Source organism: Monodon monoceros, unplaced genomic scaffold (genome assembly GCF_005190385.1).
Source record: "Monodon monoceros isolate NGI ecotype Baffin Bay Population unplaced genomic scaffold, NGI_Narwhal_1 Super_Scaffold_3, whole genome shotgun sequence".
In the NCBI taxonomy this organism is placed as follows: domain Eukaryota; kingdom Metazoa; phylum Chordata; class Mammalia; order Artiodactyla; family Monodontidae; genus Monodon; species Monodon monoceros.
The window spans coordinates 97,829,350-97,857,142 of NW_021703780.1; the positions used below are offsets into that span (position 1 = coordinate 97,829,350).

Here is a 27,793-nt window from a genome sequence, read left to right on the forward strand (position 1 = left end):
CCATGACACCGGGCCCCAGAGCCCCCGCCCGCCCAGCGCCACCCGGGGTGACAGCGGCCTGGCCCGGGCCCTCCGCCCGGCAGCCGCGGGGCCGCTCGGTCAGCGCCGCCTTGGCCGGGCCTCCGGGGAACCCGGCCCCCTCAGCCCCGCCGCCGCCCGGCTCCCCCGGCATCCCGGGCCCAGCCCTGCAGCCTACCTGAGGGAGCCCGGCCGCCTCTGTGTCCAGTCGTCCGGCAGTGGCGTCTGGTCCGCTCCTCCTCCCCGCGGCGGGCGAGGGAGCGGGAGGCGGTCACATTCGGCGCGTCCCCAGCCCAGGGGACGGGGCCCCGGGCAGCCCTCGCATCGTCGCTCTCGCACTCCGCACCTCAGGGCACACACCCCAAAGCCCGGCCAGCTGGCCCTCTTCGGGGCCCAAGAAGAGCGGTAGGGAAGCCTTCGCTTCTCACGCTCTTTCTCGTCTTACTCCCGCCATCTAAGATGGCGGCCCCAGTGCCCGCACTGAAGACGCTTTCGGGCGGCCCCGGCAAGCGAGCCCTCCACTCGGTGCTCCTCCTCCCGACCTGCGACGCCACCAGCTCTCTGCTTCTGCGCGAGCTCGCCTGGCGGCGGACTTCAAATTTGGCTCGGGTATCCATCGCTCTGGCCTGAACTCAGGCCCCGCCTCCCAGGGGCGTGGCCTTGCCATCTCGCTGGTCGCCATTTCGGAGCAGTGAAGGCAGTAGGGCGGGTCCTCCCTGGCCCGGGTTGGCAATCGGGAAGGGCCAGGGTTTGGCTGACCCGAAGGAGCCTGAGAATTGGCGGGGGGAGGAAGGTCAGCTTGCCGGCATCGCGAGGCCCAGAGATAACCAGACGTGCCCGAGGACGCATAGCATAGAGGACCGTGTCCACCTTTGGCCCGTCCTCCCTGGAATCGGACACATCAAGTGGCAAATCGCAACCCATCATGTGGGAAAGTCCCTAAACTTTTCTGAGTCTCAGTTTTCTCACCTGTAAATTGAGGGTTCCTTTTCCCCCGTCAGACTGGCAAAAAGTTTAAAAGACATAATATCCAGCCTGGTGCAAGATGTGTGAAAACCTGCTGTGTACCTTCGTCCAACGCTGGCAGGAATGGATATCGGGAGGGCAATTCGGCGTTATCTATGGACATTTTAGTGTATATAGTATTCCTCCCAGCAAGTCCACTTCTAGGCACCCATGCTAGAGAAATAGGTACACGTACGCACAAAAAGGCACCTGCTAAGATGTTTATTACCATGTTGTTTGTGTTAGAGATAACACTGGAAAAAAATGTGGATTAATTAAATAGGAAACAGGTTAAATAAAGTGTGCTAGCTACACAGTACAGGATATCCATCTGTTAAAAAGAATGAGCTAGGGCTTCCCTGGTGGCGCAGTGTTGAGAGTCCGCCTGCCGATGCAGGGGACACGAGTTCGTACCCCGGTCTGGGAAGATCCCACATGCCGCGAAGCGGCTGGGCCCGTGAGCCATGGCCGCTAAGCCTGCGCGTCCGGAGCCTGTGCTCCGCAACGGGAGAGGCCACAACAGTGAGAGGCCTGTGTACCGCAAAAAAAAAAAAAAAAAAAAAAGAATGAGCTAGATCTATGTACTGATTTTTTTTTAATCCAGGACATTAAATTTTAAAAAGTAGAACAGGTACAGAACGATTTTATTCATTCAAACACAGGCACACAAAGCTACCCAATACCATGTACAAGTCATTCATTTAAATTTTTATTGCAAGCCTATTGTGTACCACACATTGTTCTCGGTATTGGGAAGTCAACAGTAATCAAAAGCTCTGTTTTGCAGAGATGGGAAACCCAAAGAAAGCATAAATAATAAATTCAGGTAGTAATATGTACAGTATAAAGGGAAATGAAGGGACTTCCCTGGTGGTCCAGTGGTTAAGAATCCACCTTCCAGTGCAGGGGACGCGGGTTCCATCCCTGGTCGGGGAGCTAGATCCCACATGCGACAGGGCAACTAAGCCTGCATGCCACAACTAGAGAGAAGCCTGGGCCGCAACGAAAGATCCCACGTGCCGCAAGGAAAATTCCCACGTGTGGCAACTAAGACCGGACACAGCCAAATAAATAAATATTAAAAAAAAATAAATAGAGGGAAATGAAGATGAAGAGGAGATAATGACAGGAGTATGTGGACCTGTATATAAATACATAAATATATAAATACATAATAATAAAATAATATATAAATATGTAAATACACATAAATATACATAAATGCAGGGGAAAGACTGGAAGGCATTGAACATGTAGGGACCATGAAGGGATTTTTTTCTTTTTAATTAGGAATAATGATGTTACCTGCCAGGGTTCTTGGCCTCCTTAATCAATAGGAATTGATCAGAGGCCAGACAAGAAATTCAAGCAAGGCTTTATTGGGTCCCCTGCTGCAGCAAGGGGGAGTGAAAACAAGCTCACTCCCCAGGTGGGTGGTGAGGTGTTTCCTTATAAGGGATGAGGGTAGGGGCGGGTCCAGAGTCAGGCTGGATGGGGTGCTTAGGTGGTCTGCCCACCTCCCTCGTGGTGCTGTGTGCAGGGGGCACGCGAAGTACCCTGCTTTTGCTCCCGACACCTCAGAAGCGGCAGTTGGGTTTTTGGTCGTTTGTATCTTGTTCTCTATAATTTGCCCCAACTGCATGCACGCAGTTATTTTTAGTCCCTTATAGTTTCTTTGTATTTTGTCCAGGTGTAAGCACTGCAGCAAAGGGTCCCAGGTCCCAGATCACATGTCCCAGCCTGTCTCAATAATACGTACCTCACAGGATTAAATGAGATAAAACATGAAAAGCACTTAGCACAGAGCCTGGGGGTTGAGGCTGACTGCCAAGGTTCAAATTTGGACTCTGCCCCTTCCTCATCCGTGACTTGGATAAGTCATTTAAACCTCAGTTCCTCAGTTTCCTCATCTGTAATGAAAAAGCGATAGCACTCACCTATTAAGGGTTGTAAGGATTTAGAGAGTTTAAGATGTAAAGCACTTGGAACAGTGCCTGGTTCACATTAAACATTATAGAAGTGTTAGCTGTAATTATCATAGTTAACTCTTATCATCCTATCATTACTGCTTAGGGCAGAGCAGCAAACCACACTTGCCGACCCCTAGGCCATTCCTTTCTTCAGCCACCCCCAGATGGTATTTGCCCAGTACTTCACAGCTTAGAAAGTTGGAGTCTGTGCCTCATTCAAACTTCCCAGCTCACCAGTAAGAGTGGCTACTTCATTTTTTCAAAAATAATTTATTGAGGTGAAGTACACATAACATGAAATTAGCCATTTTTTAAAATTTTATTTTATTTGGCTGCATCGTGTCTTAGTTGCAGCATGCAAGATCTTCATTGCAACATGTGGAATCTTTTGTTGTGGCGCTCAGGCTCAGTAGTTGTGGCATGTGGGCTCAGTAGTTGTGGCACGCAGGCTTAGTTGCCCTGCAGCATGTGGGAGCTTAGTTCCCCAACCAGGGGTGGAACCTGCGTCCCCAGCACTGGAAGGCAAAGGCTTAACCTCTGGACCACCAGGGAAGTCCCGGAATCAGCCATTTTAAAGTAAACAACTCAGTAGCATTTAGTACATTCACAATGTTATCCAACCACCACCTCTACTTCCAAACTATTTCCATCGCTCCAAAGTAAAGCCCCTTACCCTTTAAGCAGTTTCTCCCCCTCCCATCCCCACCCAGCCCCTGACCACCACCACTATGTGTTCTATCACTATGGATTTCTCTGTTCTGGATATTTCATATAAATGGAATCATATACTATGTGACCTTTTGCTCTGGTTTCTTTCACTTAGCATAATGTTTTCAAAGTTAATCCCCATGGCTGCACATAGCAGTACTTCATTCCTTTTTATGGCTGAGTATGTAAGTATATACCACAGTTTGTTTATCCATTATCCGTCAATGGACATTTGGGCTGTTTCTATCTTTCAGCTCTTGTGCATAGTGCTGCTGTGAGCATGCATGTACATGTACTTGTTTGAGTACCTGTTTTCAGTTTTTTTCAGGCATATACATAGGAGTGGAACTGCTGGGCCATCTTGCACTCCACTGGGTTGCATGTCCCCTACTTTGCAGACCTCCGGTTTGGTGGCAGGAGAAGTCAGGAGAGCTAGAATTCCTAGGAAAGGTCTCAGAAGACGAATGGAAGTGGGGAAAGGAATGAGTCAGAAACGGCTTGAAGAATGGACATGCCATGAGCTCAGGTCAAAGAGAAGAGGGAAAGAATGGGAGGAGTCCATTGGTGGGGGAAGGGGATGAGGGGAGGCTAACCTGGAAACTTTCCTGGGTGTTGGAATGTTCTACTTCTTAATTTGGGAGGTGGTTACATGAGTGTGTAGATATACATATGTATGTAGAAATGGCTGTATGTAGTTTTCTATACATTCGTTACACCTCAGTACAGAAAAGATGGGCAATAAGGTCTCCAAACCTGGCCAAAAAGGGTGCATTTTTCAGAAGAAAGAAAAACTTCAGAAATAACAGCTACCATTTATGGAGCCTCTTCATGTGATCAGGCATTTTTCACAATCTTCAATACACATCACAACTTAAAAGGCCTGATCTTCAAATGAGGAGCCCCTCAGAGAGGGTAATTAATCTACAGACAAAGCTGGGAAGTGGTGGAGTGGGGGTCAGGACCCGTTCCTCTGTTCATTCCTCATCCAGTCGCTGAAGATTTCTGTTGTGTCTAGTATGTGCCAGGCCCCATGTTAGCTCTGGGCCCATGGCAGCGAATAAGCCACAGTCTCTGCCCTCAAGGACTTTAGGGTCACAGCGGGGCAGACAAGCAGCGAACAGGTAAACCAACACATCAAAGTGAGACTCAGGATTGTAGTAAATCCGTGAAGGGAATGACCAGAGAACGAAGGAATGGGGGGCAGTGTGCCTTTAGACTCAGGGGCCAAGGAAGGCCTTTCTCAGGAGGAGGTGATAGTTAAGGTGGGTACTGGAGGTGAGAAAGAGTCGGGAGAAGGGCATTCTAAGCAGCTGGAATAGCACGTGAAGGGCCATGAGTGGGAAAGGAGTGTAGGTCAGTGTGGTCAGAACACAGCCAAGGAGGGGGAGCTGGGGCTGGCGCAGTGGGGACTGGACAGAGGATGGAGTCACAGCAGCCTGACTCCCACGCCTGTGCCCTTTCCATGCCATCCTACCTCTCCAGCAAGTTTAATTTTAGTCACAGATGAGTTGGACGTGTGGGTCCAGCCTGGGCTGGGTGCTGGAGAGACAGAGCCATGTAAACAGACAGTTACCCCACCGGCTGGTCCAAATGTGCTCGAATGGCGAGGAGCTGCCTGCGTTCTGTGGGAGGGCACCCAGGGGAAGGGGGCAATGACCGGTTCTGCCTGGGAGGGTCAGGGAGGCCTCTGCAGAGGCAACCTTGAAGCTGAGTCTTAAAGGAAGAGTCAGAGTTTTCCAGACTGAGAATGGAGGGTGAACAGGGCAGGAGGTGGGAACGATGTGGGCCGAAGTGTAGAGGTGTGACTTACGTTTGGGAAACCGCAAGCAGCCCTCGGGTGCCCAGAGAGAATGGTGAAGGGGAGACCTGGAGGGCAAAGGATGTCTGGCCACAGTCAACCTCCCTCAGGCCATAACAGGGCAGTCTGTAATGGGGAGGTAAGGAGCTGCCTCCTGGGGCGGGGGGTCAACCACAATACACGCTGTGGAGTCACGTGCAGGAAAACCTAGTGCAGTCATCTTGGAAACCAGCAACAATTAAGGCCTGGACGCCCTCGGAGATTACTTGGGGCTTATAAACTGCAACAATCTCTACGTAAGTCAATCTGGCAATATCAGAATCACAAATGCGTAAACCTTTTCCCCCAGAAATTCTCCTTCCGGGAATTTATCCTACAGAGGGACTTGTAAATGTGTGAAATGATGTGTATATGGAAAGATGTCCAAGAAATTCTGTTGAATGAAAGAAAAAGAACCAAGGGACAAAACAGCATGAACAGGGCTTCCCTGGTGACGCAGTGGTTGAGAGTCTGCCTGCCAATGCAGGGGACAAGGGTTCATGCCCCGGTCCAGGAAGATCCCACATGCCACGGAGCGGCTGGGCCCGTGAGCCATGGCCGCTGAGCCTGCGCGTCCGGAGCCTGTGCTCCACAACGGGAGAGGCCGCAACAGTGAGAGGCCCGCATACCACACACACACAAAATAAATAAAATAAAATAAAACAGCATGAACTGTATGCCACTTTTTGTGAAAAGGAAAACATTTGCTGGTAAAGGCTTAAATTAACTGGGAAGGACACACAAAATACTACCACTGGTGATCACAGGCTAGGGGGAGGGTGGGATCCCAGTAGATGAAGTACCAGAGTGGAAATAATTGTTTTCACTGCCTAACTTTTTATAATTTTTATTTCTTTCCTTTTCTTTCTTTGTTACTTTTTTGTTTTTTCTTTTTAATTTAATCTTTGGTTTCTTTTGTATATCTTTTTTTTTTAATTTATTTTATTTTATTCCTTTTGGGCTGTGTTGGGTCTTCGTTGCTGTGCGCGGGCTTTCTCTAGCTGCAGCGAGCGGGGGCTACTCTTCATTGCGGTGCATGGGCTTCTCATTGTGGTGGCTTCTCTTGTTGCGGATCATGGGCTCTAGGCGCACGGGCTTCAGTAGTTGTGGCATGCGGGCTCAGAAGTTGTGGCTCGTGGGCTCTAGAGCACAGGCTCAGTAGTTGTGGCGCATGGGCTTAGTTGCTCCGCGGCATGTGGGATCTTCCCTCATCAGGGCTCGAACCCGTGTCCCCTGCATTGGCACGCGGATTCTTAACCACTGCGCCACCAGGGAAGCCCCTCTTTTGTATATCTTATTTTTACTTGTTTAGTTTTCTTATCTTTTTTCTTAAACATTTTATAGTTACAAATTGTTGAACCATGTGAGCATGTTACCCACTCAAAAATTTAATTAAAAATAAACAAGCCTGGGGGCTTCCCTGGTGGCGCAGTGGTTGGCAGTCTGCCTACCGATGCAGGGGACATGGGTTCGTGCCCCGGTCTGGGAGGATCCCACATGCCGTGGAGCGGCTGGGCCCGTGAGCCATGGCCGCTGAGCCTGCGCGTCCGGAGCCTGTGCTCCGCAGCGGGAGAGGCCACAGCGATGAGGCCCGCGTACCGCAAAAAAAAAAAAACAAAAAAAACAGGCCCCTCACCCACAAACTTAGCGTGACCCTCACCAGGACACCAATCACCCAGGACTCCAGGGCTAGGCCTGAGGCAGTGCCCTCTGGGATGCCTGGGCCCCTGGATGCCTGACCAGCTTCTCCACACTTCCCAGGACCACATACTTTTCTACTCTAGCTCCTCAGCTACAGGGCCTGGAGATAAAAGGGGCCCTGACTACACAGCCACACCTACAGTGTCTGCTGGGGGGTCCACCTGCCTTTTGAGCATGGCCGTCGCACAGCCTCCAAGGGCCTCTCCCACCACCTCCCTCAGTTGATGTAGGAGTAAAAACACTTGCCTTTAAGGGTTATTGGGAAGAAAGGAAATGGGAAGGTGGCACGCAGTAGGTACCCTGGCACACAGTGGGTGATCAGTGAGCACTGCCCCTCATCCCCTCTCCCACACCTCTTCCTGACTTCCTGCTTTCTGCCCTCAACGGACAACTCTGCCAGGCCTTGGAAAAGGAAAACACCCGTACTTTCAAATGTCCCTTTCCCCCTTCCAGTTACCACCGTAATTCTTTCTTCCCTTTTAGGGTCAAATTTATCCAAAAATGGTCTAGACTCAGGCTCAATTTTCTCACCCGTCCCTCCACGAAGCCCCACAGTCTCCTTGTCACTGAGCGCACTCTCCAGAAGGCTTTCCCAAGCCCAGGCCTCAGTGCCCTTTATGACGTTTGGTAAAGGGCATCATCCCCTTCCTGTTGAAATTCTGCCTCTGCCTGACGTCTCCTGTCACAGGACCGGCCACCATTCTCCTCTCAGGCCTGTGGAAACCAGAGCACGTGGCAAAGCAGCTCGTGCTATTCCCTCTGCTGGAAACGCTCTTCCCTACTCTCCATCCCAGCTTCAGGGCCCAGTCTCCACAGAGCCGCCTCTGGCACCTGCAACCTTCAGTGTTCTGTCCTTTCTCTGCATTTTTGTGCATTTCCTGCTTCAGCCCCACACCTCATCGGGCTGCCTTTTCTCAGGCTCTCACTGCTTCAACTGGCAGAAAAGGCCTGAGGTTTGGAACCAGACACTGAATTTCCATCTCCTATCCTTTTAGCTGTGTGCCTCTGGGCCAGGCAAACAAGCCGATACACCTTTCTGAGAGGTTTTCTTATCTGTGCACAGGGATAATAAAGGCCCACCTCACAGGGCTTGGGCGAGGCTGACATCCTTATTAAAGCATCTTATCTTGTGTTCATGAGGGGCAGGGTGGGCGGCATGGGCATGAGATTGGGGAAGTCACACAAGGCCCCTTGAACTCAGAAGGCCCAGCACTTGGGGTTTAATGCTCTGTGGTCTCTATCGTGAAATTCTTTTTTTTTTTTAATCTTGAAATTCTTGATAATTTCATCTCTGAATTTGTGTTTTGGTAAGTGAATCTGATGGGACAATGGAGCCTGCACCCAGGGCTATGGAGCCTCCGCTCGCACATAGTCATGTCTCCTGCCTCCCAGGGGTTCTTGGACGCCTGCTTCCCTTCCTTTCTGGCACTTCCCTCCTGACCAGCCTCCAGGTCTCCAACCCCACCCAGCGACCTTTGCCATCCTTGTCCTCCAGCCCCGGAATGGACTCCTGCAGCCAGGAGGCCCACGTGGGCCCCTCTTGGGGTCTGCACTCACGCTGTGAGCATCCCCACACCTCAGGGAGCCCGGTGTTTAATAGCAGATACAGAACGCCAAGACAGGTCTAGAGAAAGGAAAAAGTTCTACATTTTAGTACCTTTAATGGCAACTTTTCCTGCTTCATGAACGAGAGCCCCACACTTTGCACTGGGCCCCAGAAATTATGTAGGTGACCCTGGAGAGAGGCCAGCAGGGTTATATGGCCCTGGAGGGGTCTTAAAAATCGCCAGTGCATCCTGCAGGTTTAACCTGGAGCCTTATCATTCCAGTCGCCCCACTGTGTAACAAGCCACTGTGAACTTAGGGGTGTAAACGTGGTCTGCTTTGTTATGCTCACAGATTCTGTGGCGTAGGAATGCAGACAGGGCCTAGCAGGGATGGCTTGTCTCACAATTTCTGGGACCTCAGGAGGAAGGACTCCAGTGGCTAGAGGTGATCTGAATGGCTGAGGGCTGGACCAGCTGGGGCTGGAGGGTCCACTTCCAAGATGGTTTCCTTACTCCTATGTCTGGTACGTCCATGGGGATGTCTGGAAGGCGTGTGTGTGTGTGTGTGTGTGTGTGTGTGTGTGTGTGTGTGTGTCGGGGAGGGAGGGGGGCGGTGGATGTTGGCCAGGACAGTCTGCCTGAGCACCTCCTGGCCTTTCCAGCATGGCAGCCTGAGGGTAGTCGGAATTCCTACCTGGCAGCTCAGAGCACCAGCAATCGATGCAGAAGCTGCACCATCTTTTATGACCTGGTCACCCAGGGTCACGTATGGCGTACTGCACTGGCTGAAGTATTCACAAGCCTTCCCAGATTCAACAGCAGGGAACACAGACTCCATCTCTTGAAGGGGGACTGACAAGGTTACAGAAACTCATATGCGATGGGAGATATTGTTGCAGCCTTCTTTGAAAAGTACAATCAGCTACAACTATGATTTAAGCTTTAAAATAAATTGTGATTATCTTGTGAAGAGCATCATTAGTTTGCATTATGCTTGTAATGGGATTTTGATTTAAAAGCATCGTATCCATTACATTCAACAAAGCAATTTGTTAAATATGAGCATTTAAAACACATCATTGCCATTTTTTAATATCTGCTTTGGCATTTCTACGTTTGAAACTATAAATAACGGGAGCTTCAAGAAATGCAAGTGTCTCGGGTCTCTCTCAATCTCCAGAACAAGGATCTATTATTTATTTTTGTAATATTCTACTACCCTGATCCCCCAGCGTGTAGCACTGAGCACACAGTTGGTGCTTAATATTCAGCAATTTCACTATTCACTAAGACAGAAGAGAAACTGTGGCTCCAGCTTTGAGGCAAATCTAAAGGAACAAGAGGTACTGGATGACTAAAACTTTAATTTCAGGTTGTTTCACTGTCACCATTATCCAGAGTCTAAAATGGGTACAATTTCTTCACTGGCTTGGCTTGGCTGATTCTACAGGGAGAATGAAAGCCAGATAATCAGGACCACAGATGTGCTTGTGTTGCTTTGTTTTGCATAAATCATGCGGACAATCATCTCAGTTCTCCAGTTCACTCTCCATTACCTACAGTGCCGTTTATTTCAATGAACGTTTACTGAGCATGCTGGGGGCCACATGCTGAGCTAGCCACTGGAGATGTAGAGATGGCCCAGAGTGGTCCATGCCCTCAAGGGGCTTACTGTGCAGTTGGGGGAGGGGGAGAAACAAATGAAATACAGCCACATGCGAGCAACTCAAACATGATAGTGTGTACGGGGCTTGACCTTTCCCAGAGCACTTGACTCAGCCTGGTCACTGTGATTGGTTCAGGGATGGACATATGACCCAACTGGATCCTATCAAAGTGAATCTCAGGATTTTTGAGGAAGCTCCCATATACATCTTCTGAGTTTTTCCCCTGGATTTGAACCCTGAGGCAAGGGAAGGCTGGGGATGCCTCGGCTACCTTTACACCTTTACAGAGCTGAGCCTGGAGTCCTGCAGGAGCCTGCTGACCTCTGCTGAGCACCGAAACCAACCAGACCTGAGCTTTTCAGTTCCATGCAGCGTGATATTCCCTTTTTCTGAACCTAAAACCACTGAGTTAGTTTTCCCATTACTTGTAATAGAGTCCTATTAGATGCTCATGTGATTACCTGTTGATTTCCTCTCTGGCAATATTGACAAGTCGGTTAAGGTCATTTCTCTTTCTTTTTCTGAAAAGAAATCTCCTAGAACGTGGAAATCACTGGAGGCTATGCACACACTTCCAGAGGGAGAGGGTCTGTGAACTGAAGGACCACCGAGGGAGAAGCCACCCAGCATCTTTTGGCCCTCAGCAGCTCTGTGCCCTCAGACAGCCTGCTTCACCTGGCCAACCTCCGAGGCTCTTGCGGATTTACGGTTTGATACTGGAGAGCCTAACTGGCCATCTTCACCAGACTAGGTCCAGCACGTTGTGAGAACTTGGGAATTATTGTTATTATTACATTATTAGCACTATCTGTGTCCTTTATAAGTAGGCATTGGCCTCCTAACTAACTTTGAGTAGGTGGGAACTGAGGGGCCTTTTTTATTGGGATCCTCTGGTATTCAGCTTCCACCTGTACCCCTTCACCTACCTCTCCGAAAGGGAAAGACTTAGAGATGGTACCAGAGGTCAGCCTTAACTAGAAGCTTCTGACACCAGATTTGTAGAAATCAGGCCTGTGTGTGCAGCCCTTTCCTCAGCCTCAAATATGGTTTGCACACTTCAAATTCTAGATATTGTTTTCTCATAGTTCATTTCCTCATTATGGTTCTGGGCAACTTTGGTTTTATCTTTCTCCTCGGACCACTCCTCGTAATGTTGGAGTCCAGTCCACATTTGCTCTATCAGGAAAGTCAATGCTTTTCTTCAGAAACCATTTCGGAAGGCAAACAACTCCAAAGCAAGTCGGTCAACATAGAAAGGAAATTAACAGCAACAGGAATAGCTGACAGTGATTGAGAGCTAACTATGTCTCAGGCATAATGCCGTAAGGCATATGGCAGCAAATCCTATGACTGAATCTGAGATGCGTGCCAGGATCATCCTGTTTCACACGCAAGGGAACTTAGGCAGGGACATGCTGCTAACGGCGGGTGAGCTCTGGGCAGAATCCAAGCAGTCCAACCCTACCCCCCTCTATTTTTAAGAAGATAACTATTTATTTTGATATAATTTCAAACGAAGAGAAAATTCACAATACTACTATAAGGAACTCGCATATATAGAACCTGCATTTTTAATCATTACACTATATTTGTTCAATGAATAAATAGGTACTCAAACATAGCAAGTAGCTAATCTTAATTAAGAAAACACCAGGGCTTCCCTGGTGGCGCAGTGGTTGAGAGTCTGCCTGCCAATGCAGGGGACACGGGTTCGTGCCCCGGCCCGGGAAGATCCCACATGCCGCGGAGCGGCTGGGCCCTTGAGCCATGGCCGCTGAGCCTGCACGTCCGGAGCCTGTGCTCTGCAATGGGAGAGGCCACAACAGTGAGAGGCCCGCGTACCACAAAAAAAGAAAAAGAAAACACCAACATACCCACGATGAAAATCCAAAACAAAGATTAATCTTGGATGAAAGTCCCGAAGCTGAAGAGGGAGATGAAGGGTGTCTAATATTTTTTGTACAATTCTTACTCATTTCTGTATTTATCCTTCCTGAGGTTTACTTACAGCAATAAATAGATTCACAAAAGCTTAGCACTTAGAAATCTTAGAGACCCTGCAGTGCAAGCCCCTCTCCCACCTCCCACATTTAGCAGATGGGTGGGAGCTGGCTTTAAGCAGCAACTAGGGCGCTCTGCTTCCCAAGCAGCCATGGGGAGCCGCGAGCCCAGGGCCTTTAGAACTGGATCACCTCACATGGAAGCCCCACCCTGTCACTTACAGCCTGTGTGACCTTAGACAAGGCCTAACCTCACAGAACCTTGGTTTCCTTGCCAGTAAACGGCGCTAAGAATGCTGACCTCGGGAGGTTATGGAGAGAATTTAATGAGATAAGCTTGCAAAGAGCTTGACATTTAGCAGGGATCCAATAAATATCCCTTTTCTCTACTTTTTTTTTTTGGGGGGGGGGGCCAAGCCAAGCAGCTTGTGAAAGCACTGGGTCCAAACCACTGGACTGCCAGGAAATTCCCTGTACCTTTTCAAATAGCTTTTTCCATACTTCAGATGATTTCTCTAGAATAGAGTCCTAGAAGTAGAATTATACTGGGCCAACTGGAAGAAACATTTATATGACCCTTGATCTGTATTGCCAACTTCTTTTCCAAAAGGGTCCTGCCACTGGTGGCATGTGAGATTGCCAGTTCCACCATTTCTTTGCCAGACTAAGATTTTTTTTCCCCCCTTTTTGGGTATTAGAAAAAGAAAAGTATTGTATCATTGTGTTAAGTTGTATATCTTCCATTAATTGGCAGGTGAATATTTCCCCACATCTACATTCCCTGTTTTCTGACTTGCTTGTTCGTGACCTTTGACTATTGGGGTATTGGCACTTTTTTTCTTATCAATATGTGTGAATTATTTTTTACAATAAAGAAATTAACTTCGTATATACTGACTGCAAACATTTGTTCCTAGTCTTTTCTTTGCTTTTTATTTTGAAGCTGATGGGAATTCCCTGGCGGTCCAGTGGTTAGGACTCAGTGCTTTCACTGCCGGGGCCTGGGTTCAATCCCTGGTCAGGGAACTAAGATGCTGCAAGCGGTATGGTGAGGCCAAAATAAATAAATAAATAAATAAAAATAAGTCTTTTTATTTGAAGATGTTTCATTTATTTTTAGTGATTTTTGTTGTTATTGCTGTGGTATTTTTGGAGGTTTGTAAGCCACAGAAGTGTTTCATCTGTATTTTGATGTTTTTCTTTATAATTTGTTCTTTAAATTTTAAGCTGCCCCATCTGGGAGTTAGATACTCTTGAGGAATCAAATGTTATGGGTTGAACTGTATCCCTCCAAAAGAGATGTTGAGGCCCTAACCTTCCAGAACCTGCGAACGTGGCTTTATTTGGCAATAGAGTCTTTGTAGACATAATCAAGCTGAGATGAGGTTATACTGGAGTAGGGTGGGCACTACCCCAATATGACTGGTATCCTGAGAAGAAGAGAAGACAGAGACATACAGAGAGAAGGCCATGTGACAACAAGAGCAGAGACTGGGGTGATGCAGCTACAAGCCAACGACTGCTGACCACCACCAGAAGCTAAGAGAAGGGCAAGGAAGGATGCTACCCAGAGTCTCAGAGGGAGCACGGCCCTGCTGACACCTTGATTTCACACTTCTGGCCTCTAGAAGTGTGAGAGAATAAATTTCTGTTGTTTTAAACCTCCCAGTTTGTGGTACTTTGTTATGGCAGCCCTAGAAACTACGCCAAATTAAAGACAAATTTTCCTATTAAAATTGGACCCAAGGAGAACTGGACAGAACTTATCCCATGATAAATGTGGAAGTGCCAGACATATAGAAGAAAAGTGATGTTTTCCTACTACCATCTGGAAAAAGGGGGGGGGGATTTTGATCTCTACCTTGTAATTTACCTTAAATTACACTGAAATAAACCCCAAATGACTGAAAGATTTAAATGTATCAAATGAAACTAGAGGCATTCTAGAGGAAAACATGTGAAATAAAATGCTTTTTCAGGGCAGGGAAGGCATTTCTAAGCATTAGACAAATGCCAGAAGCTGTAAAAGGAAAAGTTGACACTGAACCACGTAAAAGTCAACTTTCAGCACAGTAATAAATACCTTCAGCAAAATCAAAGATCAAATGGCTGGGAAACAATATTTGCAACTCAATTCACAGACAAAGGATTGGTTTCTTTAATAAAGAGAGCTCCAAAAATCAGTATGAAAAGACCAAATAAGAGAAACTACACTGAGAGACCACTTCTCACCTATCAGCTTGGGCAAAGTCAAAAAACATTTGCTGGGGCTTCCCTGGTGGCGCAGTGGTTGAGAGTCCGCCTGCCGATGCAGGGGACACGGGTTCGTGCCCCGGTCCGGGAGGATCCCACATGCCGCGGAGCGGCTGGGCCCATGAGCCTGCGCGTCCGGAGCCTGTGCTCTGCAGCGGGAGAGGCCACAACAGTGAGAGGTCTGCGTACCGCAAAAAAAAAAAAAAAAAAAATTTGCTAATTACCTCCCAAACATAGTCAGTGTATTCTTGACTGAGAAAAGCAGAAGGTTAAGATCACAGTCTCTGGGTGACCTCTTAAGATTCTTTGCAGTGTTGGGACTCTATGATTATCATAATTGTCCTTGTCATTATTTTTACCTATTAGCATTAGCTGAGTGTCAAGACATCAGTGGTACTTGAAAAAGCAACTCTAGCAAATGGTTAACTAAAGTGTAATGGTTAACTGCCTGGGTCTGATTCTTGGTTCTGCCATTTTTTAGCTGTATAACCCTGAGTAAGTGGTTTAACTTTGAGCCTCGGTTTCCTCATCTATAAAATGGGGATGATGTAATGCCTACTTCATAGGGTTGTTTTGAAGAATTTATGAGTTGATATATGTAAAGCATCTAGAACAGTGTCTGGCGCATGGTAAGTACCATGTAAGTGTTAGCAATTATTATCACCATGGGGTGACCCTAAAGTCTGGAAATATAGAGAATTTTATTATGTATAATCAATAAACCACTTATTCTGAAAATTCCTATGTGTTTCCAGATTTGGTGGCCACTCTATATATGCTAGATACTTTTAAATACATTATCTTTTTTAATCTTCCCTATAGTCCTGTAAGATTTGCTTTACTATCTCCATCTCACTAATAAGAAAACAAGGGATCACAGAGGTAAAGTTACCTTTCCAGGGTCACACAGCTGCAAGGGCCCGGGCCAAGATTCAGATGTAAGTTTGCTCAGGTTATTTCTACTCCATCTCAGGCCATCCCCTACAGAGTGTCCAGAGGCACCCTTTGGTCCACTGAGGGTGGAAAATTTCAGCCCAGTTCCAGATGGCAGGCCCCAACAGGATAGCAGGCTCCTCCCTGGCTCCGACGCTGCCGCCTACCTCGCTGATTTACAGAGAAAGTGGGGAGCATTCCCCATACTCCAAGTGGAGAGAGAGGCAGACTGCTGGCTCCGCCCCCTGAGAACTTGCGGGTGGGGGGGAGGGGAGGAGGATGGGAGGGGGGAGGGCATGTGGGGGAGGGGTGGGGCGGGGCATGTGGGGAAGGGCTCAGAGGCCCAAAGAGAGTCCCTGGGCTCGCTGTTACAGTCTGGCATAAACAGTGCCAGCGATTTCCTCCAACTCTGCTGCTCGGGTGGGTGTGGGCCCCAGAGTCTCTTAGATGCCTCCAGCCGCGCTTGTTCTACCGGCCGATCAACGCGTGCGAAGTGTGCAGTGCGACCTGTTTCGTAAATAGATCTCATTTGGGCTGTGACTTTGAAAGCCAGCCAAAGGCCCCAACCTAAAATAGTCAGCCTACTGCCCTGTTATTTTCACGGCTTAAAAAAAAAAAAAAAAAAAAAAAAAACCCTTCCAAAGCAAAGCATGTATATTTTTATCACAGGCCCGCTTAGAATAGCAACATCTATTTACTTGGAGGGAGGAGTCTGCGGGGCGACTTTCCGCGCTTCGGTTATTATCCAGACCCGGGGACCCAGTGCACTCAGTCCACAGAAGAGGGTCCTCCCCATCACAGGGCCAGTCCAGCGGCCCCTCCAGCCTTCACCCCTCACCCCAGTACACAATCCATATCCTGGCCCCCACGCACCTCACTTTCTACACTGCTCCTGGGCCTCCAGGTCATGACCACAGGCCTTGCTTTCATGCTGGTTGCCTCCCCTCAACCCTCAGACTGTGTGCAGCCTTCACCCTTTGCTTCTCTCCGTGGCCGGAGTGTGGCTTGTCTGTGGCCTGTGGCTCACGACCTAAGGAGCATCCATCAGCCATGAATAATCCTAATCACAACTGAATTTTTAGGGAGCACTCACTGGCTGCCAAGAACCATGCTAAGCATTTCTCCCCTATTATCTCACTGAATTTTTAGGCCTGTTCTGTGAGGTTCCCGTTTTGCAGAAGGGAAAACGGAAATTTCGCTGAGCTGCCCAGGGTCACACAGTCAGAGGGCAGGCTGGGAGACCTGAACCCAGCTGAATGGCTCCCAGTGCTGTGAGTTCTACATAATTCTCTCATCATTGTAGCTTTTTATTACATGCAGGTGATATTATCCCATTTTGTATAACATGTATTTGTGACCATCTGCTAACATGACGCCAAAATGCTACTTCTGGGGAGGGGCAGGGAGTGAAAGTTTGAGACATTTTTTACTTGTTTCTTTAAATGTTCCTGTTTATTTTTTTATGAGCATGTATCTGTTATATTATCAGAAAAACAAACAATAGTTTGAGAAAAACAAATAGAAGCAAGCCCTCAGCGTCTCTGGTAGAGGTAGTGTGTGTAGTGGCTAACAGCCCACACACTCAGGAGCCAGGCGCCCCTAGCATTGCCACTTCCCAGCTGTGCGACCTTGGGTAATTCATCTAGCATCTCTGTGCCTGTTTCCTCACTCATGGAATGGAGGCTAAAAATAACATCTACCTCATAGGCCGGGCAGGAGGATAAACGTGTTATAAGTGCTCGAAGCAGTGTCTGGCACACCCTAAGGACTCCAGAAGAGCTTGACACCATCCAGCACCTCAGATTGTAGAGGGAAGGCAAGGAGGTGCAAAAGCAAAGGTCCTCAGGGACCCAGCAGGCATGGGGAGGTCAGCAGCTGTCAGTACTCCAAGGGGTAAGGCTTGTGGCAATCGGCAGAGTGCAAAATTGTGGCTGGAAGGGGCTGCAGTGTTTTAAGATCCAATGCATTTTCTGAAAGAGCTATAACTCCAGGATTTTATTAAAAGTCCCTTAAGGTTTAATGTTGCCTCAAATTGAACAACACAAAGAAGGACCTGCAGAGCCCTTTGGCCCCAGGCTGCCAGCCTGCAGCCTCGCTCCCATGGGCCTTCTGCTTCAATGGTGCTGGCTCCCCAGAGGAACCCTGACACCCAGCAGCTGACAGTGAGAGGCGCGATGAGTAACAGATACCTGTGTTTGGAGGGAAGTGGCACCAGCTAACTAGACAGGGATCCTCATCTCCATTTCACAGATGACGTAACTGAGGGTCAGGGAGGGGTAGCAATTTACCCAAGGTCCTGCAGCACAGTGTCTTATAGAGCCAGGATTCAAACCCAGGAACTTCTGATTCCAAAGCCTGTGTTTCTAGGGCTATTTATGAGTCTCGTCTTTTCCTTCTCTAACAGTTCCTCCAACATCAGCTTTCTGACAACAGTAATTAAGAAAAGAAATTTGGGGCCTTCCCAGGTGGTGCAGTGGTTAAGAATCCGCCTGCCAATGCAGGGGACACGGGTTTGAGCCCTGGTCCAGGAAGATCCCGCATGCCGCGAAGCAACGAAGCCCGTGCGCCACAGCTACTGAGCCTGTGCTCTAGAGCCCATGAGCCACAACTACTGAGCCTGTGAGCCACAACTACTGAAGCCCGCGCACCTAGAGCCCGTGCACTGCAACGAAGAGTAGCCCCCGCTCACTGCAACTGGAGAAATCCCACGCGCAGCAACAAAGACCCCACGCAGCCAAAAATAAATGAATTAATTTTTTTAAAAATGGGGGAATGGTATTGCCCACAGTACCAGCTCAATTAAAAAAAAGGAAAAAAGAAAAAAATTTCTCCCTGTAGCATTTTTTTCTCTTAATTTTTTTTTTTTGCCTTGATATAAAAACTGTTGACTCCAACATCATCTCTAAATGAAATGAGGTTTTCCTCCACAGGGCATACAAATGGTTAGATTAAAGGTTTAGCTGGCCGCACACGCTGGCGCTGGCTTGCAGTCATCTGCCTCTACTCAGCATCTCTCTGAACACGTCAGCAACCGTTCTTGAGGTGCCCACTTTCCATGAAGGACTCTGCTAACTGTTAAGAAACTAATCAGAGCCCTGCAAGCACGAGAGGCTAAAGCTGGGTGGAGATGAGGATGCAAAGAGGACTTGTATCCAGTCAGCCCCCACTGCACGCCAGGCATGCTGACTCTTCCCAACAACACACTTCTAAATTATTGTGAAACCTCCTGGGGGTTTCCTGTGATGTGGGTATTACTATCCCCATTTTATAGCTGATAGATCCAAAGGTCTGAAAGAAGGAGGAATTCCCTCAAGATTATGTTCGTTGTAAGAGAGAAGTTACATCTCTCTAGACTCTCACTCCTCCACGCATGGTCCCTGGACCAGCCACATTGGAATCACCTGGGAGCTTGTTAGAAACATAGTATCAGGCCCACCCCAGATCTGCTGGTCAGAAGCTGCATTTTACAGGACACTGCAATGAGTCTCATGCACACCAAGGTCTGAGAGGTGCTGCCCTAACTAACCCCTTCCCCCCCAAGTCCTCCGTCTCCTGTGCATTTCAAATTCTGTGCTGGGGTACAGTTGGCAGCTTTCTGCTCTTTATTCCCTAAGTTCAAAAGTACTTTGGCATCAAACCTGACAGTTGAAAGAAAATCCTAAACATAAGTACCACAAATCAGCATTTGTGCATCATTTCCTTAACGGTAGCCCAGCTTACCCAGGACTGAGGGAGTTTCTTGGGATGCAGGATTTTCAGCGTTAAAAATAGGGCAGTTCTTGGCAAACTGGGATGGCTGGTCACCATATCCCTATCCCCAGCCTCTCAAACACAGGTAATTCCTTTCGTATAGTAGTTCTCAGCCCTGGATGCACCTTAGAATCATCTGGGGAGATTTGAAAAAAACAAATGCCTGCTCACTAACCCAGATGAATTAAATCAGAACCTCTGCGGGTAGGTCTGGCCACTGATACGTTAAAAAAGACTCCCCATGTGCTTTGAATGCACAGGGTCTAGAGCCACCGTTCCTGCCTAAAGTTATTTTTTTGCTCTGAGTAGCACATTTTTCAGGAACATGAAGAACTGACTGAAGGAAGGAAAAGGGGGAAGGGACTCGCCCTTACTGGGTCCATGCCTCTCATGCTGGTTAGCACCCAAGTGCCAGAAGCCGAGCTACCTGTGAAATAGGAGTTATTTGTGTCCATTATGCAGATAAGAACACTGAGGCTGAGAGCAGTATCTCACCCAAGTTCACACAACTAGGAAATGGTGAACTGTGACTTCAGGTCTGTCTTCTTTTATAACCCCGGGAGGATGTTCTACACACTACCTCCAAGATACCTAGATTTTAACTTTGCCATTGATCATGAAGAGATTCTGGATACCTCCCAGCTGAGAATGGTCTGCTGCAGAGTAGAAGATGAGGCCCACCTGTACAGGTGGACTATTTTCACGCTGGAATATTCCTTCACCATGGAGTCTTTCCCCTGAATCTTATAAAACCCAGGTAGACCCAGCAATCCCACTCCTTGGTGCCTACCCAAGAGAATGTTCATAGCAGCATTGTTTATAATAGCCAAAAGGTAGAAAAAAGTCAAATATCCATCAACTGATGAATGGATAAAATGTGGTATCACTGTATAATAGAATATTATTTGGCAATAAAAAGTATTGATACATGCCACAACATGGATGAACCTTGAAAACATTGTGCTAAGTGAGAGAAGCCTGACACAGAAGGCCACAGACTGTAAGGTTCCATTTACATAAATGTCCAGAATAGGCAAATAGAGACAAAAGAGTAGATTAGTGGTTGCCAGGGCCTGGGGTGGGGAGGGGAGAAGGGAGGAATGGGAGAGATTGCTAATGAACATGGGGCTTTTTTGGGGGTGATGAAATGTTCTGGAATCAGTGTGATGGTTGTACAACTGTGAGTATCCTAAAACTACCGAATTATACACTTTAAAAGAGAGGATTTTAGGGTATGTGAATTCTTTCTCAATCTGCTAACAGGAGTTCTCATCCATAGCTGGTGGGAAAGCAAAATGGAGCAGACACTGTTGAAAACTGGAAGTTTCTAGTAAGGCTAAACTTACACCTACCATATCATATAGCAGTTCTACTCCTGCATACATTCCCAAGACAAACGAGTGCTTAAGTCCATCCAAGGACACGTACAAGAATGTTCCTAGCAGCTTTGTTCATAATAGCCCCAAACTGGATGCAACCCTAATATCCATGCCAAGGAGAACAGATAAATAAACTGTGCTGTATTCACACGATGGATACCACAGGGCACGACAAAGGGACTACTTACTGCTACCTGCCAGACAAAAATGAATCTCACTGATATGATGTTGAGCATTAAGAAGCCAGACAAAAGAGCCCATCTGCTATGATTTCATTCCTATGAAGTTCAAGAATATGCAGAACTAATGGATGACGATAGAAGTCAGAGGAGCATAGACTGGGAAGAGGCACGAGGGAGATGGTTAGGGAGCTGCAGGTGTTATACATCTTGATCTGGGTATTTGTTGATTGGGGCTGCACATCTGTAAGGATCACTGGGTTATACATGGAAGATCCATGTGCTTCGTGAACTTCACCATGTATACGTACGTCATACCTAAAAAGTCCAGAAGCTCCTCAGCCAATGGTGGCCTTGTTCTGGGGTTCACTGACTGACCCTGGATGTCTGCACAGTGGACTGAAGTGGGCACAGACTGTGGAGTCAGGTGGACCTGGATTCCAGTCCAGCTCTGCCCCCGTCTAGTCCCATGACCTTGGGCAAGTCACTCAACATTTCTCAGCTTCATGAAATGAGGAAGCAATCTCTAACAGGGACGGCCTTGAGCGTTAAGAGAAAAAATACATGGCAAGTCCCGAGCACAGGGCTCAGCCCAGGAGAGAACAGACGAATCCCAAGTGGTCAATAAACGGTGGCTCATACAAGACAGCTGCTCTGTCAGAAGGATGCAGAGTCGCAGCCTTCTGGCAGGAACAGGGGCAGATGAGTGGGCACAGCCAGGACAGTTTATGAAACTTGTCCGGGTTGTCTGCCCTGTTGAAGAGACCACCAGGAGAGATCACACGAAAAGCCAAGGAGGGGGCTTCCCTGGTGGCGCAGTGGTTGAAAGTCCGCCTGTCGATGCAGGGGACACGGGTTTGTGCTCCGGTCGGGGAAGGTCCCACGTGCCGCGGAGCGGCTGGGCCCGTGAGCCATGGCCGCTGAGCCTGCGCGTCCGGAGCCTGTGCTCCGCAACGGGAGGAGCCACAGCAGTGAGAGGCCCGCGTACCGCAAAAAAAAAAAAAAAAAAAAGCCAAGGAGTGACAGAAGAGAGGCCCAGTGTCCTAGGGCCCCAGCTGAGCCCAGCTTCCGAGCTGTCCCCACCAAGGTGCAGCCATGTGAGTGAGCCGTCTTGGAGCAGGGTCTGGAGGATCACCGCCGCAGCCAACATAATGTGGAGCTGAGCCGGTCAGTCCACAGAACTGGGAGATCATGAACTGTAGCTGTTTTAGACTTTGGAGTGATTGCTATTCAGCCATAGACAGCCCATACAGGAATTGCTATCCAAGGGGGGGCTCCAATAAACAGCACTGAAAACATGGGACACTGGCTTAGGAACAGGGCAATGGGCAGAGGCTAGGGGGCCTTGAAGAGATTGTTATTGGAATGTGGAAGAATGTGAGAAATTGTTACGGGAGCCTGACCAAAGGGGACGCGACGTACGTACTGACAGAAAAATGTAGTAAAACTGTTCCCTGTAATATCGTGGAAAACAGAAAGTACAGTTCATAGCCTTGTTGTTTTGGCTGAGGAGATTTCAAGGCAGAATGTTGAAAGAATCAACTGGTTCATTTTAACTGAGGGACGGATGGAGGATGAGCTAAAGAAAGAGCTGCTCCGTATCACAGAGGAATCTATAGGAAACGCTCCTTGCCTCAAGCTTGTTAGGTTGGAAAATGAGACCGTTTTTCATTCCCAACATCTATAGCCCAATAAAGAGTCTCAAAGGAAATAAGAACCTGGGGAAGGGAAGGAACCTGGTGGCAAAGATCAAATACAGGGTGCTTCCCGTGAAATGTGGCCTCCGGGTCAAGATCAGATGAAGGATGCAGATACAAGAGACTTTCTTGAGAACTCAGATGCATTTCAGGGTACGGCGTAGGTAGAGCCTCTCAGCTAGACAACAGGCTTCTAAGAACCTCTGAAGGCGTATCCCTTAGCGCTTGCATGTGGCCCAAAGGGTCTGTTTCAGAAAGAAATGTTAAGTGTGGCTTTTGTCTAATGGAGTAGGTCATTTGATACACAGGAAATGCACAAAAGCTTTCATTTTACTAATTTGGACTGAGAGGAACAGAGACATTATACGTATATAGTTGTACCTAAGTATCCATGGGGGATTCATTCTAGGACCCCCGTGGATACCAGAATCCACAGATACTCAAGTCCCTTATATACGCGATGGCCTACCATTTGTATATAACCTAGGCACATCCTCCCGTATACTTTAAATCCTCTCTGGATTAGTTATGATACCTAATAAAATGTAAATGCTATATAAGTAGTTGTAAACACAACGTAAATGCCGTGTAAATGCTTGTTGGAGGGGCAGTGCACCGGCTGTCCCGAGAATCTGTCTCTAGCTTCTGCAGTGTTTGGACAGAACACCACCAGGGACGCCCCTTCTTCCAGCCTCCAGCCACCCTCCAACTTTTTTCCCAGCCACAACCTTAGGCACCAACCTCTCAGCCAGCCTCGGCTTCAGGGACCAACCAACACCATATTCGGAGTTTCTCTCCGTATTGAGGATCAGCGGAGCTCCCACATTCCTCAGGATTATTTCCCTGCGGTGGAGGCCACAATCAACCACCCGGTCAACACGCGCCTGCGCGCCTCCCACACCCAGCTCTCTCTGGGCTTCTAGTTCCACCGAGACCACGTGGCTCTGGAGGGCGTGGACCACTTCTTGGGCAAGTTGGTGCAGGAGAAACGCGAGGCTGCAGAGGGTCTCTTGCAGATGCAAAACCGGCGTGGCTGCCGCACACGCTTCCAGGACACACAGAAGCCATCCCAAGATGAGTGGGGTAAAACCTAAACACTGTGGAAGTCGCCACAGTCCTGGAGAAGAAGCTGAACCGAGCCCTCTTGGATCTGCATTCTCTGAGTTCTGACCCCCCATCTCTGTGAGTTCCTGGAGAGCCACTTCCTGGATGAGGAGGTGAAACTCATCAGGAAGAAGGGCGACCACCTGACTAACCTCCGCAGGCTGGCCGGCTCCCAGGTTGGGCTGGACGAGTATCTCTTTGAAAGGATCACCCTCCACTACGGCTAGAAGCCTCTGGAGCCCAGCGGACTTTGATGACCCCTCTGACAAACCCCTGGTGCCCGGGCTTCTGCCTGCCGCCACTAGGCAGCTTTTTAAGCAGCCTGGAGCCCTCTCCCACACCGCAGAGCAAATGGAAACAATAAAGCTTTTTGCAGGAAAAAAAAAAATGGTTGGAGTGCAGCAAATTCAAGTTTTGCTTTTTGGAAATTCTGGAATTTTTTTTCCAAATATTTTCGGCTTGTGGATGGTTGAATCTGCAGATGCAGAACATGTGCACATGGAGGGCCAATTGTATGTGTGTGTATATGTAAAATAAAAATACAGGGACTTCCCTGGTGGTGCAGTGGTTAAGAATCCGCCTGCCATTGCAGGGGACACGGGTTCGAGCCCTGGTCAGGGAAGATCGCATATGCGGCGGAGCGACTAAGCCTGTGCGCCACAACTACTGAGACTGTGCTCTAGAGCCCGCGAGCCACAACTACTACTGAAGCCTGCGCACCTAGAGCCTGTGCTCCACAGCTAAGACAAGCCAGTGCAACGAGAAGCCCTCGCACTGCAACGAAGAGCAGCCCCCACTCAGCAACAAAAAAACCCAACGCAGCCAAAAATAAATAAATAAATTTATTAAAAAAATAAACATATAAGGTACATATACACACATTATATGTACTTTTATGGGTGAAGGGTGTCAAAACGTAAAAAAAAAATTTTTTTAAGAAAGGAACAGAAACATTATAAAACAAAATGTAGCCTCTGTGACTTTCAACTGCCTAAGGACGGGAATCAGGCAAACATGAACCACTTCTTAAGTAAAACAAGGATGACTCAGAGGCCAAGAGCCAAATAGAACCATTCCCAGGGAGCAGACCTGGGCCCCGATCAACATACATTCCCTAGCCCTGGAGCATGGAGAATTGTACCCAGAAGAATTTCAGAATTGTGATGGACCTGTGACTGCTCTGTCTTCCCTTCTGGATGCGAGTGTACATTGTGGTGCTGCAGCTCCTGTCTCATTTTAATGTGTTGGGTACGTGAGGGCAGATAACTTCTCTCTGGTCCACAGGTCTTCAGATCAAGAGGAGCCTTGCCCAAGTGCCTCATCAACAACTGGATGAGAAACCAGACTTCTGGCCTGAAATAGGATGAGAGTTTGGGGGTTATGGAAAGTGGGGGAAAACATTCATTCTGCACAAGAGAGGGAGCTTGAGGACGAGATAGGAGACTGTGGTGGCTAGTCTCCAAAGACGGTCCCAAAGGAATCATGCGGCCCGGTGTTCATGCCTTTGTGCAGTCCCTTCCCATGCTATATTTGGCCTGGTCCAGTGACCTATTTAACCAACAGAGGCAGCAGAGTGATGCAGTGCCAACTAGGGACCCATGAATTAAGGGGACCTGGCAGTTTCAGCTTTTGCAGTTTGAGGAACCCTGAGCTGCTATATAAGAAGTCTGGCTCCCTTGTACCAGAAGGACTGTGGGAGGGAAAGGCCTTAGGGAGATGGGGAGGCTCTGAAATGCCTTGGAAAGAGACAGAGTTTCAGGCTTCCCAGTCCTGCTGAGGCCAGACTTCTAGCCATCCCCACCAAGCTGCTAGACGTGAGAGCACCATCTTGGGTGTTCCAGTTGAGTCCCCAGTGGACTACCCCTATGTGACGTCAGGTGGAGCAGAACTGACCCCAGATGATCCCAGTCAACCCACAGAATCATGAGAGATAATAAAGTGGTGGCTTTTTTAAGCCTCTAAACTGTGACATAATTTGTTATGCAGCAATAACTAAAACCCAATCCAAAATTAAAGAACAAGCAAGCCCACTCAAGGTATCCATATAATCGGCTTCCTGAGGCAGAGACCCAAGTGGAGGGGACTTCCCAGCAGTCCAGAGGTTAAGACGCCGCACTTACAATGCAGGGGGTGCAGGTTGGGGAACTAAGATCCCACATGCCTCGTGGCGCGGCCAAAAAAAAACCAAAAACAGAGAGCAGAGTGGAGAAGGGTGGAGAGGGGATTTGGAAAAGAGAGAGAAGGTCAGAGTAAGATGAAAATAGGGCCAAGGACTACTCCCTGAGGAGCCCAACAATTCACAGTTAAGCCTTTGCAGGAGGTCGAGCCTGCAGAGGGGATAGAGAGCGGGCAGCCAGAGAGGCAGGGAACGCTAGGTTTGTTCACTGTCAGGGAAGCCAAGAGCAGAAGGTGATGGGAGGAGGGAATGGTCCACCGAATCTCACACCGCTCAGATGGCAAGTCAAAGGAGGATGAAGGATCCATTGAGATTGTGGCCTTCAGGAAAGCCATTTAAGTCCGCCTTGGGCTTAGTCCTGCACTCCCTCCCTTAGTAGGTAGCACTAAATGAGGGGGTCTGTGAAACCAGAACTGGCAAAGGAGCTGGGGCTGTTCCCAAAAAGTGAAAATCCAAATTGCCGGTAAACCCATGAAAAGGTGCTCAACCTCCTTAGTCATCAGGGAAATGTAAATTCAAACCACAATGAAATTCCATTTCACACCCACCAGACTGGCTATAAATAAAAAGCCTAACAATACCAGGATCTGGCAAGGATGTTGAGCAAATGGAACTCTCAGGCATTGTTGGTAGGAATGTAAGTTGGTACAACCATCTTGGCGACAGTTTGATACCAACTAGTGTGGTTGAGGATGTGCACAGTGTGTTGGGCCAGGTTCCCTGGGACACAGAGTCTGAGGAGGAGGTTTGCACACGGAGCTTTACTGGAGAGCACTCTCAGGAACACCACCTGCAAGGGAGTGGGCTAGACCTTCAGAACTGTCCTGAGTTGATGGTCTGGGGTCAGGCCCTTGTACCCCTGATTAGGCTACTCATTGGCTGGGGCTGCCCCCAAGCAGGGGTCCTAAATGTAGACAAGGCAGCCCCATTCATAAGACTCCAAACTCCCAATGCAGAGGGCCCAGGTTCGATCTCTGGTTGGGGAACTAGATCCCACACGCCGCAACTAAGAGCCCGCATGCTGCAGTGAAGATCCCATGTGCCGCAACTAAGACCCAGAGCAGCCAAAACAAACAAACAAATAAATAAATTTTTTTTTAATTAAAAAAAAAAAACGACGGTCCCATCCGTTAAAAGGCAAGACTCCTGATGGCTGGTGCCTCAGTCCCGCGGGAGATCAGGATGCACACCACAGCATTCACTACAGTTCCATACCATCTGGATCTCCTGCTTCATAAGTTAACACCATCTGAGAACATCTCCAGGATTCTGATCCATCTCTTTTTCTGGGAAACTTACAGTTAGCGGAATTAGCTACAGCTCTCACGCTCCAGCTGGTATAGTCATTATCTCCCTCCTTACTACCTGTTCTAGACCCCCTAACCGTCAGCTGGCTCCTCTGCTGGTCAAGGTGGCATACCTGGCCAGACAGCCCAGACCTTCATCCCTGAGATGTCTGAGACCCTGGTCACCATGCCCGTCTTAGTTATGGCTGCTGCATCTGTCTATTTACCATCAAAATCGGTCAAAGAAGAACCAAGAAACACTCAAGAGGGTCACCTGGAGTGTCGAATGTATTTGTCTCTGTCCTGGTGTGTAACAGCAGCCCTGTCTCCTGCTGATGTCACAGTCAATTCACCCACCAGGAGGGTGACTCCTCTTCTTGCTTGCTGGTCTCTTGGCACAAGGAGCCTGAAGCAATCAGGTAGCCGCTATAGCTGAAAGTTTAGTGGGATTCTTGTGTATCCTGGTGGAAGCATCCCCCTGCTGGGAACCCAGACCTCAAGGCCTGAAGCTGTGAGGATGGGAAGCCCACATTCTCCCAGTGGCTCATTCGGAGTACGAGGAAAGGAGTAACTCTTACTTCTA

The 27,793-nt window shown here is 48.4% G+C and overlaps 1 protein-coding gene and 1 pseudogene across 1 annotated transcript in view; one reads left to right on the plus strand and one right to left on the minus strand.

Moving 5' to 3' along the window:
* RAF1 (Raf-1 proto-oncogene, serine/threonine kinase) overlaps nucleotides 1-587 on the minus strand; it is a 72,841-nt gene extending 72,254 nt beyond the window's left edge. The window contains exon 1 of the mRNA XM_029241979.1: nucleotides 197-587. The gene's annotated coding sequence lies outside the window, so the exon portion shown is untranslated. The remainder of the gene's footprint in view (nucleotides 1-196) is intronic.
* Nucleotides 478-23,975, plus strand: LOC114907623 (annotated as a pseudogene).
* The last annotated feature ends 3,818 nt before the right edge of the window (nucleotides 23,976-27,793 follow it).